The sequence below is a fragment of the Carlito syrichta genome, unplaced genomic scaffold (genome assembly GCF_000164805.1).
Source record: "Carlito syrichta isolate Samal-C Ts95f unplaced genomic scaffold, Tarsius_syrichta-2.0.1 Scaffold301673, whole genome shotgun sequence".
Classification (NCBI taxonomy): Eukaryota; Metazoa; Chordata; class Mammalia; order Primates; family Tarsiidae; genus Carlito; species Carlito syrichta.
The window spans coordinates 471,414-485,898 of NW_007245769.1; the positions used below are offsets into that span (position 1 = coordinate 471,414).

At 34.4% G+C, this 14,485-nt stretch overlaps 1 protein-coding gene and 1 pseudogene across 1 annotated transcript in view; one reads left to right on the forward strand and one right to left on the reverse strand.

Annotated features, from left to right (window-relative positions):
* Positions 1-14,485, reverse strand: part of LRP1B (LDL receptor related protein 1B) — a 1,912,798-nt gene that overhangs the window by 449,877 nt on the left and 1,448,436 nt on the right. The gene's annotated exons all lie outside the window — the stretch shown is intronic.
* LOC103257378 lies at positions 4,374-4,887 on the forward strand (annotated as a pseudogene).

Sequence of the window (14,485 nt, forward strand, 5' to 3'; positions counted from 1 at the left end):
TGGCTAATTTTTTGATTTATTGTAGAGATGAGGTCTCGCCTGCCCAGACGGGTCTCGAACCCACGGGCTCAGGCAATTCATTCACCTCAGCCTCCAAAGGCGCGGGATTACAGGCTGAGCCACCAAGCCCGGCCAGGACATATTGTAATGTATTATTTAGGAACTTCTGGAAATAGCTTAGCATAATCCATACAATTGTGTCGATTACAGAAATCACAAAATTCTTTCCCTTGATACATAGGTGCAGCTCCTCCCATCAGTAGGTGAATCTATTTCTCTATTCCTTGAATCTGGACTTGCCTATGTGACTTGCCTTGGCCAATGAGACATTCGTTATTGCTATCTATGTAGAGGCTTATAAAATATGTTCATATATTGGGACTAGCACTCATGTGGAACCCTGAGACCATCCCAAATTAGCCTGTTGGATAATTACAGTCTTGTGACCTAGTTACCCAGCACACAATCTGCCAACTGCCAGACATGAGAGAGGCTGCCCTGATCATCCAGCCACCATCTAACTCACCAGTTGGCCACAGAAATTTGAAAAGCTGACACAGACACAGAAGAATCACCCAGTCAACCCATGGAATAAAAGAATAAATAATCAATTGTTTTAAGCCACTGAATTCTGGAATAGTTGTTTTTGTTTGTTTGTTTGTTTGTTTTTGCAAACAGTTACTTAATAGAAACAAATCTATCAAGTTCTAGACTATTAATTTTTTTTTTTTTTTTGAGTTGGAGTCTCACCCTGTCCCCCAGACTGGAGTGCACTGGCCGCTCCCAGCCACTGCAGCCTCGACCCACTGGGCTGGAAGGATCACCAGATCCTTCCGCCTCAGCCTTCCGAGTAACTGGAATTACAGGCACATGCTGCCATGCCTGGCTGATTTTTTTTTTTTTTTTTTTTGATTTATTGTAGAAATAAGGTTTCGCTGAGTTGCCCAGGCGGGTCTTGAACCCGCGGGCTCAGGCAATCCATTCACCTCAGCCTCCCAAAGCGCAGGATTACCGGCTAAGCCACCGAACCTGGCTTAGACTATGAATTTTTAAAAATACATTTTGAATTAAGTTTAAGCTGGCATTTAATGACTCTTGTTACAGATTAGAAACTTTACTATCCCCACCCTCACTCACCTATAGATACCTAAGTTGGCAGTATTCTAATAGTGGGATGCTAATTTGTATCTGAATCATTATCTCCACATCCACCTAAGCATCTGTATAATTGCTCTATCGCATGATAGATCTGTCAGTTTGCCAGTCTCCTTCTTTCATCCTTCTCTCCATTCCTAATCAGGCCCACTAAGTGTAGTAATTTTAGAGTCCACCTTAGGTTTCTAGTGAAGTTCAAGTTTTATAATAAACACTGGCCATACCTGTATTCCACATGGACATGATTCAGAAGTTTCTAATTCTGCAAACAAATCTTGTCAGCTCTAACCAGATGTATTGGGTAGTCCCCCAAGCTTGAACACCTATGGGACTGACAATTAAGTTCACAAACTCATCCTAGAAAAAGTGCTACATACCACATTGTTGAATATCACTAGGGTCACTTTTGAAGTACTCCCTTTGGGAAGCTATGTACTGATGCCAGCACCTCATCCACCCCTCAAAGTAATTTTGGAACTCTTTTTCCTGAATGTCCATCAGAACTGTCGTATTACCCTTGATGTCCTGAATGTCATCCAAATGTCTTCCTTTCAATATTTCCTTTATCTTTGAGTAAAAAAAAAAAAGTCACTGGGAACCAGATCAGGAAAATAGGAAGAGTGTTCCAATACAGTTATTTATTTACCAGCTAAAATCTCCCTCACAGACAGTGCTGTGTGAGCTCTTACATTGTTGTGATGCAAAAGTTCCTTCGGGACCTTTTTTGCACACATTTTTCTCATGCTGAGATCTTTAGTTAAGATTTTCCTAACTGTTTCTCATTCGATGTTTATTTTGTCTGCTATGCTTCTCACAGTCAGTCGACAATTTTGATGCACAATTCAACAAATTTTTGCAATGTGTTTGTCAGTTCTGCTCATTACTGGTTGTTCTGTCCTCCAAGTGACACTTTCTGCCCCTCAGAAAAACATTTAATCCATTTTTAGTCTGTTGTTTTCTTCATGACTCAATAAACTTGGACTTCTTCATCCCAATAAACTTGGACTAACATGCCCCTGATTTTACTTCGTCTTGCCAAGTTTAGCAAGAAATTTAATGTTTATTTGTTGCTCTAATTCAATCTTCAACATTCTCACAATGACAGCTCTGATGGCCATTCCAGAAGAGTTCCAAAATTGCTTTGACAGGTAGAGTAGGCACTGGTATCAGTGCATAGCTTCCCAAGGGGAGTACTTCGAAGGTGACTGGAGTGATATTCAGCAATGAGTATGTAGCAATTTTTCAGGATGTGTTCTTGAACTTAATTGTCAGTACCTGTATGCGGAAAACCCTTTGGCTTGCTATCTTATTATGACTATAATTCTCAACACAGAAATTCCTAGTACCTCCCCACATTTTCTTCTACTTTTTCTATTGCTGGCAACGATTCTGACATACACATTAAGAATTTGGCAGTTTTGAATCTATGAGTAATCCTAATGCTGATCACTAAAGACTCTTGAGTCTTGTGTGTCAGTTATCTGCCTCCAATCCTGTGCCATGCCTCATATTGACGTGCAGAACTGTAGAATGTTCTAAACAAGACTGAGTTTTGATTTGCTTTGTTCTGTCTCAAGCACAATGCTCTTCATGAATTTATTTTCCTACTCAGATTAAGTAGCCTTTGCCTGTGGTTCCAGTGTCCCCTGTTCATGTACATCATTGCTATGTAGGGATCTGGTCTTGAATGATATGGAGTAGGAGGCTTTAACTAGAACAATTATGCCTGTGAAGACAGTCATAATATGCCGCTCCAAAATATGTCACATTAACATAAGGACTATTCTGACCCGAAGACAGTCAAGAAACAGTAGATGTGGCAGCGCACGCCTACTTGGAAGGCTGAGGCAGAAGGATCGCCAGAGCCCAGCAGGTTGAAGTTGCGGTGGCCGGGAGTGACCACTGCACTCCAGTCTGGGTGACAGAGTGAGACTCTAACTCAAAAAAAGAAAAAGAAAGAAAGAAAGAAAGAAAGAAAGAAAGAAAGGAAGGAAGGAAGGAAGGAAGGAAGGAAGGAAGGAAGGAAGGAAGAAAGAAACAGTAGACACAGGAAAAGCTCTTGACACTCATCCAAATACCAAAAGCAGGGCATAAATTCCTTTTGTGAAGGTGTCCCTTCTCTCAAACCAATGAAAACAGCCTTTATCATGGAAGATGTAGATATCACCAACATAAGCCTACATAAACAAAACCTTATTAAATAACCACTATCTTCCATTAGTTCACTCTATATGTTTATCTTCTCACAAGTTATAGTCTCTAGAAGCCCAAACCCCTTTCCCTTGTCTAGTCACACCTCCACAACTTATCATGCTTTGTTTAAAGGGCATATAATGCCCCCAGGTCTAATCACATTTTGTTCAGGTCTTCACTTTCTTTTTTATGAAGGACTCTGTATACATGTAAAGTTTAACATTAAAAAAAATGTGTATGCCTTTTCTCCTGTTAACCTGTCTTTTGTCAGTTTTGTCACAGATCCCAATTACAGAAGCTAAAGGAATAAAGGAAACGTTCCTTCCTCCCCTACGTCTGTTCCAGGCCATCTTTTGGGGTAGACTTCAATATCTTAGAAAACGCTGAATTCATGGAAGCCAGAATGAATATTATTTTATAGCTTGCAACTTAATGAGGGGGAGAACTCATGTTCTCTTTTCCTTTGCACTAATCACGAGTCACTCCAGATTCTGTTCTTTATAAGCAATGACCATGTCACCCTTTCTTTTTTTTTGGACCATAAAAATTATTCCATGCTTTCCAACTTGTTGACTCCCTATGCATGACTTCCATCCTTTATTTTTAAACCTGATTCTCTCTTAGTGATTTCAATATCTAATAAAATAATGCTCCATTATATCTTTCAAATTGTTACATTTCTGTAAGTAGGTAGTCTTAAAATTGCTTCAGCTAATAAATATAAATGATTACAAGTATCTTTTATTTTATGAAATCTGAAAACTTGAATAGCTAAAATTCTTACAATTTAAGAGTATATTCTATAAACCAAGCAATTTAAAATTTAAAAATTTAAAAGTTGATTTTTAACCTTTGTCAATGCAAAATAAAAATAACACAAATGTGTTTTTAAATGTGCATTTTAAAAAGGAGTTAGCTCTTTTAAAGAGAATAAGAAGACATGTCCCCCACCTGGTCATCAGACCTAAAACGTTGCTGTCTAACCTGATCCTGCTCCTCTGTGTTGGAACCCAGGTACTACTAAGATGTTGGCTTACCACTCTTTTCTCATGAACCCTGACACCAAATTCATTGGAAACATAGCACTGTTACCTATTAGAAAACAGTTCAAAAGACCTGCCCCTACAGAGACAAAAGATACAGATATTGTGGATAAAGTCATCTATTATTTTAGGCCAATGACTTCTTCAAAAGCTATAAAATTAAGAATGAAGTTAATAGGACCTTAATATAGTTAACACTACATTTCTGAGTATCTCCATAAATGCAATTCCTAAAGTCAAGGTGAGAAAGAAATGTATATGGGGGAAATCACTACTTTTCCCATTCCTGTTTTTCCACTTAATACAATTTATGCCAAACTGCAAACAAACAGGAAGATGAAGTGGTAAGAGACTACTCACAACAGCTATGGCCAGAGACTGGATTGAAACCTTGTGAGAAAGTTTTTGACCCTCAGAACAATAAACCCAGAAAGTGGTGTACTTGTTTGGAAAGAGATAGTTCGTGAACAAGAGTCTTTCAGAACCTGGACAGTGAAGGGAACCTGGGCAGGCACCATCTCCAGAGTTCTAAGCAGCATTCTGCAATAAGTTGTACACTATCTTTTGTCTTAATTTCATAAAATTGTACACATAAAAGAGAAGAATATGTCTTTACTTGAAAATCTTGATTGAGAATTTGAGTGAAAGAGTGGAAAGTTGCTTGTGAAGGGTGATTTGAAATGTTCTACAGTATTAAACTGGTACTTAACAAGTAATAATAAATAAATGTCCAACATCCAACAAAAGACATTTCCAGTGAAAATATAATTATAACTTGAAAGTCCAGTATATTGCTGCTAGAAGTCTTGAAAAAAATCTGTTGTATTATGCAATTATTATCTAGAAGTTTGGATTGTAATACACAAACATGATAATTAGATCTCACTGTAATTTGTTGATAGTATCAATCTGGAGACGAGACAAAGGTCAACATCTATAAATAAGAAAAGAGAAAGGCAGATAGGATGCAAAGATTAAGTCATTCAACATGCATTGCTAATGCAGTTAAAATTATGAACGTGCACATCTATAAGCTTTGACCAATTAACTATAATTTCTACAAGTGATTCTAACATTAATGTTTATATTTATTTTAGAAATGTTTTAGGTTTACAGAATATAGAGATAATAATGACTTAAGAACCTTACCATTTGCTGTAAACGCTTCAGATTTTTAAGAATAAACTTATTATATGTATGCTTGAACATATATAGTTCTCTCAACACCATTTCTCTTTGTTACTCCCCAGAGAAAACAAGATTTTGATATTGTATGATTTTTTTAAAAATGTGTTTAATTTTCATTTAGATTTTTATCTTGAGCTAACTTTACACTTACAGAAAAGTTTCAAAAATAGTACAAGGAGTTGCTTTCTATTTCTTAATGGTAAATCTATTTCTAATGGTAAGTCTCATTTCACTATTGCATAATCATCGAAAAGCATCACTAAATTTTAAAAACATTACTACATTTCTATCCCAAAACAGTATGTAGCATTGTTTGCCATGTTTTTAAATATTACATCCATATCAAGCACACTCTCATCTGACAATATTTTGTTGTGTTGTATTATTTGTTTTAATCAGATTGTGTTTAAACCATTTATGTAAATAAATGTAACAGTAGATTTTTCTTTTAATTATTGTACAATGTACTATTGTTATCTATAAATGTGGAAATTGTGGAATGAAAGTATATGTACCATTTCAAAATTTCCAAATATTACAAATGGCTCTTCAAAGTCATTGTACAAAATAGTTATTACCATCAATAGTATATAAAAGTTGTAATTTCTCTTCATTACAAAACTTTTAAAAATTTTTGTGAAATTATGGGATATCTCATTGATTCATTATGAACTATCTTGATAATTGGCAATGTTGCATATACTTTAATAGGATTAATATTAATGAATATTAATCTTTAATATGCATTCTTTTCTGGGAACGGTTTCCTATCATAATTTGTTCATATTTCTCTTAGTCTTTGTAATGGTACATTATAAACTTCAGTTGCAATCCTTTGATGTTTTTAAGAATTATAAATATCTTCCACTAGTGGCTTGTTTTGCCTTTAAATTTCTTCATCGCTTCTTCTACAAAGAGTTTTTAATTTCTATGAGATAAAATATACTAAACTTATACTTTCTGATGTGCTTTGTATGCAGTTTATGAAATTTGTTTTACTCTGATTTCATAAAGATATTTTATATTTTCTTTGATATTAAAAAGGCTCATCACATTTATATCATTAATATACATGGAATTCATTTTTTTTAGTATAGTTTGAGCTAAAGATAGAATTTCATTTTATTTCTTGCATATAAATTGTTCTAGCATAATTCACTAAGTATAGTTCATTATTTTTCAACTTATTTGTAATGCCAATTGGGTAGGTAATGTGTAACAAATTTACATATAAGTTATATATGGGTGGATTTGCTTCTGAGCCCTCTGTTCTATTTCCTTTAGCTGTTCTTTTGGTAATACCATATTGGATTACTTTAGCTTTGGGATAATAAAGACATTTTCAGAGACTGAATAAAATTTACATTTCTTCAAAATTGCCTTGGCCATTGTTCACATTTTGCTGCTGTATATGAATTTTACTATCATATAAAGTTCTATAAAGAATCTTTTTGTTTTTGTTTTTAGAGAAGGAGTTTTACTCTGTTACCCAGGCTGGAAGCAGGGATAATAGCTCACTGCAGCCTCTGCACTACTGAATTCAAGTAATTCTCCCGCCTCAGCCTCTTGAGTGGCTGGAACTAAAGACACGAAACACGGCACCTGGCAATTTTAGATCATAGAATTAATAATAATTCAGGGCAAATTTCCATAGCTATGTAAATTGAAGATTTTAGTCACAAAATTTACATTTCCCCCCTTTATTTAAGGTCATCCTTTGTGTCCTTCATAAATATTTAGTAATTTTCTACATTAATGTATTAGGCATTTGTTGTTTTAATTACTAGTTTAAGAGGAGATTTTTTTAAAATCACATTTCTTAATTGGTAATTGAATGCAGAATACCATTTTAACTTACATTAAGCAATGTTTGCTTTAAAAAAAAAATCCCTATGTTACGTTTGCCTAAAACAAAATATCAGGATGCATTTCTATAGAATGAGGGTATTATTTTGTAAAACTGAAATTTAAACTGAGCTACAAAATAAAAGACAAAAATTATTTTTTAAACATGGATTAAGTTTGAAGCCATTATGTTGGTTTTTTTCAGTGAGAGTATATAGATATATTGTTACTGACTCTGTATTTCAGTAACAATTGTTATTCCTTTTTGTTTGGATGATAATTCAGTCAGTTATAGAGTAACACAGTTCTGTAGCAGTCTGAATTTTACTCTTGTTATTGATGAGAAGTCCATTTAAATCCCATACCCTGCCTCAGTAGATATGTCAGTAGCTCCTGGTAGTGTCTTAAAATTTTCACTTTTCATGATGCTAAAAAAAGTTTTACTTTTTTTTTTGGTTGACTGAATTTTATTATTTTTCTCAACACTTAGAGTGCATTTTTCAATCTAAGGAGACATCTTTTTCTTCATTTCTAGTAAACCCTCTGTCATCACTTTGAATGTCACTTTTCTACCCTTCTTTCCCTTTTTTGCCATTTGTCAATATTTATTAGCTGAAAGCATGTTGAATCTATCAGTTAATCCTCAAAGTTTCACTAATGTTCTTAGTTTTTATATAATCTTACTTTAATTCCTTATTCATGAATTAACATATTACTTATGTATTCTCACTTGACTGGTTTAAAATAAACTTTATTTTGCTAATTGAGATTTTTAAAAAAATTTTATTATAGTGACCATGTTTTCATTTTCCAAATTTTTAGTTTGAGTAAAACTATTTTTTACTTAAATAATTTTGGTTTCTTTGAACCCCCAAAACCTTTCTTCAGATCGTTTTATTATTTTCATTTCCAATTCATCTTCTGACTGGTGGGATTTTTAAAGCTGTCTTTCCTAAGAATCTATGTGTCCTGAAAATTGAATTTGCAATTTATTCTAAAGGAGTTTTTTTTAAAAAAAACTTCTCTTTCAACACTTTCGCCTCTCTGTTGGATAGGTCTGTAGTTGCCTTTGTTTGACCTCAGTGTCTTAAACTGCAGCCTTCTCTTTCAAAACTCATTTGGGTTTCTGCTCCACAGGGCATATGCGAATTTGCAGAGCCATCAATTTGAAAGTAGCTGGGATCAGAGCTGGTCACAAGGCTGCTTCTGTGGTCGCCAAGCCTCTACAGTTAGTAACTTCCTCACTGGCCTAGCAGCAGATGGTGCAACTTTGTTTCAGTCTTGCTTCCCTGTGAGGCAGCCTGACCTGTCTTCAGTTAAAGCAAACCCTTCCGGGACTGTTTATCTCTATGGGATCTATGGTCTAGAGTTTCAGAAGTCTGATGTTTCAGCTGTTTTCTCTGCTTTGTATTTCTTTTCTGTTCATCAGTCAAGGAAAATTTTATCTTACACTTTGATATTAGTAATCTTTATTTAATTTTAATCATTAAAATATAGTTTATCAATCATTGTGGGCTTTTAAAACCGGAGATGTCCTCAAACTGTATATTTTCAACAGTGTCTTGGCCAGAGGTCTTGACTGTTTTAAATAGGATAGGTGAACTGTGGCATTTTCCTCTTCCTACACTGAATTTTCAGAGGCTAGAAAGAAGACATTTTCATCCTTAACATCTACACCCAATAATCTATGGCACATTTTAAGTACTTAATACATATAGAATTTTATTTAGTGCCTCTTGTCATATAATCTTTTAATCTCGGGGCAAAAAAAATAATAATTCTATATAAATTGAGAAGTTAAAGGAAGGAGCCTTCATCCTATCCTTTCTCCATATTCAGCTATATGAAGGATTTAAGTCTGAATCTGATTTGTATATGTATTTAAAGCTCTCTGATTAAAAAAAAAAAAACAGCTCCATTAAAAAGTGGGCAAAAGACATGAATAGATACTTCTCAAAAGAAGATATGTGGGCAGCCAACAGACACATGAAAAAGTGCTCAGCCTCACTCATCATCAGAGAAATGCAAATTAAAACTACACTGAGATACCACCAAACCCCAGTAGGAATGGCCATCATTAATAAAACAAACAGCAACAGAGGCTGGCGAGGATGTGGAGAAAAAGGGATACTTCTACACTGCTGGTGGGAATGCAAACTAGTGCAACCTCTTTGGAAGGCAGTGTGGTGGTATCTGAAAAAACTAGAAATTGACCTTCCATATGACCCAGTAATCCTCCTATTGGGAATATACCCAGAGGAACTCAAATCATTCTACAAAAACGATACCTGCACACGCATGTTTGTTGCAGCTCTGTTCACAATAGCAAAAACATGGAACCAACCATGTTACCCATCGAAGCCGGACTGGTTAAAAAAAAATGTGCTACATATACACAATGGAATATTATGCCATTAGAAGCCATAAAGAAGGACAAACATATGGACTTTGCAACAACTTGGATGGATTTAGAGTCCATCACAGAAACAAAGAACAGAGTTCCATATGTACTCACTCATAAGTGGACCTTGAACAATTATAATACTATAAGAAAGCTATTGGTAATAGTGAGAAACTGTCAAAGGAGGAGGAGTGAGATTGGCAGTTGAGGAAAATTGCTATGGGAAGGAGGGGCATACCTCATCAACAAGGGTAACTGCATAATCAACATTTGTATACCTAACCCTGAATTGTACCCCACATCTTCATAATTTATAAATAAATAAATAAGTAGCTCTCTCATATTTTTAAAGGTTAAAATTTCCATAAATTTAGTTTGGGGTAACTGGTTAAAGATGCAAAAGAAGGAAATATATTTTTCCAGATTTAATAAAATGAAATATCAAGACATAACACATTTTTCATCTTATTTGTATTTATTTATATGTGCCAATAACTTTGTTTTGTTGTTGTTGTTGTTTGGGGGATGTTTTATTTTGTTTTGTTTGCCTTTATTTATTTATTTTTTGGCTCGGCAAGTCAAACTATAAACTATTCTACAAAACATCAAGGAAGGATTTCAATGCTTAAACAAATGGCAACTTCTTGGCAGGAGATGCTGAGTGGTAAGGAGAATATTTAGAAAGGTTCATGGAAACTATCGATACAGACTAATCTTAATTAATTTTTAAATTCCAGCCAAAACTTAGTAAATTACATTGTATCTATACTTATCGTAATTATTTCTGATAGTTTAACTACTCTAATATATATGGTAAAAAATAATTTAGAATAAAAATAATTATCCTAAATTATCCACAATTTTGTCACAAATATGGTAATATAAAGTTTTGAACCAAAGTTGTGCTTATTTATATGGTCTTCATATATCTTTATAAAATCTTTGCAAAAATTCATGGGTTGTTTTCATATTTTGCACGTGAGGAAAGTGATACTGAGTAGCACACAGGAAGTAATTTGAATCCCAACCTGAGTGATTAATTAAAACTCCTAGCCATTACCTTTCTCATCCTCCCTATACATGTAGGTGAACACCTACAGTCATTAAAGTGTTATTGATCTGACTTGCTTTATTTTGGATGAGAGGATTAGAATGGTTTGGTTGTGTATGTACTTTGATTAATATGTTTCCAGTTTAATTTATCCTTGTTGAAACAGGATCTAAAATATTGCCAAACCTCCTAGGACATCTCTGCCTTCAAACATGGCCTTTACACTTCATCAAACATAACACTGAGTGATCTTCTTAAAGCATAAATCTTATTATACCCATACACTCACTTGCATTACAACATTGTTATTTTCGTCTACTGAATAAAATTAAAACTTTTTATGATGGATATTTGTATACCATTGTTCATTGTGACATGAAAATTTTTCACAATAGTCAAAAAGGGAACAAAACCCAAGTGTCCATAAACAGATGATGTACCAAACAATATGTGATATGTACATAAAGTAGAACATTATTCAGCCACAAAAAGGAATGAAGCACCTATATATACTACTGCATGAGTACACCTTGAATACATTGCACTTGGGCAATCCCCTCTAGTCCCCTCCTACTGTGGGAACTTTTCTATCCTTTCAATAAATCCTGCTTTCTCACAAAAGAAAAGAAAAGAAAACATCGCATGAAGTGAAATAAACCAAACACAAGAGACCTATATTTTATGATTCTACTCATATGCGATATATAGAATTAGCAAATTCATAGAGACAAAGTAGATTATAGGTTATCATGGGTAGAGGGGAGAGGAACAGGGGGAATTATTATTTTAAACAGTTTCTGTTTGAAGGAATGAAAAAGTTTCAGAAATATACAGTGATGATGGTACAAAGCACTGTGAGGGGGTACATAGAACATCAGGGTGCTTGATTCTAATAATCCAGGTGAAGTGAGGTCCAATGGGAGGCCCAAAATTCTCCTGTACATAAACCACTTATGTTCCCAATCCTGACTTTCACTCAACATCTTTAAAATAAAAAGTAACTAAAAATCATATAAATGTCATATGCCTGTGTATGTACACATATATTTATCTTGATTTTTAAAAATTGTAATGTAATATACCCCAGACCATCAAGTTTCACACTTTATTTTTTTTTATTGTTTTAATTTCTTATTTTTTTTGAGTTGGAGTCTCACTCTGTCACCCAGACTGGAGTGCAGTGACACGCTCCCGACCACCGCAGCCTCGACCTGCTGGGCTCTGGCGATCCTTCCGCCTCAGCCTTCCAAGTAGCTGGAACTACAGGCAAACACTACCACGCCCGGCTAATTTTTTATTTATTGTGGAGTTGAGGTCTCGCCAAGTTGCCCAGGTGGGTCTCGAACCCGCAGGCTCAGGCAATCCACTCACCTCAGCCTCCCAAAGGCGTGGGATTACAGGCTGAGCCACAGAGCCCGGCAAGTTTTACACTTTAAAGGGGTAAATTATGTAGTGTGTAAACTATATCTCAATAAAAATTTTTTAACTTCTTATTTTGGCAGGCCAAGTCATTCAATATCAGGCCCCTCTTCACTTCATCTTATACCAATTCATGCCATATTACCTGTATTTTAATCATAACAAGTGACTCTTTGTCTACCCCATGCTTTTCGTTGTCTTTACATTAGCATTTTCTTAGTCCTTCATCTAGGAGAATAGTTTTCAATCTTTTTTATCTGTGGATCGTTGTATCCTTAATCATTATTGGTGACTCCAGAGTTTGTATATGTGGGTTCTGTCTATAGCTAATCATCATAAAGGAAAAAACTGTTTTAAATATTTATCACTTTTTTCATAATAATAATAAATCGTGTATTTATATACAGCACCTTCTAAATAACTACATTTTCAAAAATAATGAAGAGAGTTTTGTTTTATAACTTTGCAAATGTATTTGATATCCAGCTTAAGAAAGGACAGTTGGATTCTCATATCTGCTTCTTCATCCTATGTGTTGTGTTGTTTTGACTGAAATGTATTAAGAAAATCCATCCTCACACAGCTGTGTAGTTGAAAAAGGGAGGAGTGTTTAAAAGCCTTTTCAGATACCTCTGGATATTCTTCTTACATACTACACCAACACAGGACAAGTGATAGTTATTTAAAGGGTAGTTGCAGTGTGGAATCTGAAACCATAGTGATGAACTTTTCATACTCTAGTATATTAAAATTCATTGGTCTGTCTAGTACTTCGAATAGATCATTTACTCATGCATGATTTTATCATGTCATTTGGAAAATATTGGTTCTCTGACTTATGCATATCTTCCAAATGTTGACACATTTTATTATGCAATACCCCAAAAACAGATGAGTTCATACCACCACCCAGCTCATCAGAAAACCTTTAAGTTTTGGAAGCTGTCAAACTTACTGTGGTGAATACAAGACTTCCAATATTCTAATTTTCACTTAAGAGTTTGGTTTTTATTATTTGCAACAAATATTGTAGGTCATTTACCTTGAAATGACACACTCATTGTATTCATTCTTTAGAAAATGTCTGCCACACCCTTAGGCGTAAATAACTATAGTTTAGTTATTCACATCTAAATTTTCATTAAAAAGAAAATGATTTAATAAATAAGCTAACTCTTAGTATAAAATTAGATAGTGGCTTTCATGAGAATAAAATGGAGCCTTATGTACTAAAATACAAGTTTTGCCATATATATTGTGAGGGAAGAAAAAGCAGCTAGTTGAAATAACATATTTAGTATCATTCCATTTTTGTAATTAAAAATGATGAACACACATATAAGCACAATTCTGGAAGCATGGCATCTTTCAGTTATGAGTAAATAAATGGGATTGATCATTGCAGTGATGAGGCAGAAATTTCATATTTAAATCTATATTATTTGGACACGTACAACAAATGTATATATTATTTTGCAAATTAAAAAGTCAAGGGGAAAAAAGATTGGTCACAGCTAGGCACAATGGCTCATGTCTATTATCCCATAATTTTGGGAGACCAAGGCAGAAGGACTGCTTGAACCCAGGAATTTGAGATTAGCCTGCACAACATAGTATAATCATGTTTTTACAAAAAAAAATTAGCTGGGCGTGGTGGCACATGCCTGTAGTCTAAGCTGCCCAGGAGGCTGTGGTAGAAGGATTTCCTGAGTCCAGGATGTTGTGTTTGTGGTGAGTCATTATTATGCAATGGTACTCCAGCCTGGGTGACAGAGTGAGACCCTGACTCAAAAAAATAAATGAATGAAAAATAAAATCGGTCTCAGTATAGTAAAACTGGCAGTGTGGGAAGTATATGGAAATCAGAAAGATAGAAGAGAGAGGGTGTATAAGACATAAGAAGTTTTTGAAAAAGTTAGATGACAGGAAAGAGATTTATCTGAATTATGTGCATAATACACACTGAATATTATCCTTGAATAATCATGCCCCATAAAAAATGTTAAAAATTTAGGTCATTTCTATAATAACAATTTATCATCCAGACTGTTATCTTTAAATACATATACACACAAAATAATCTCTGACATTTACTTGAGAAAATATGATTAACTCAATATTATTAGTCAGATATTCTTAAAGGTACAATTTCACCCACTGGAAAAAATATCAATTAGAATAGCTTTGTAC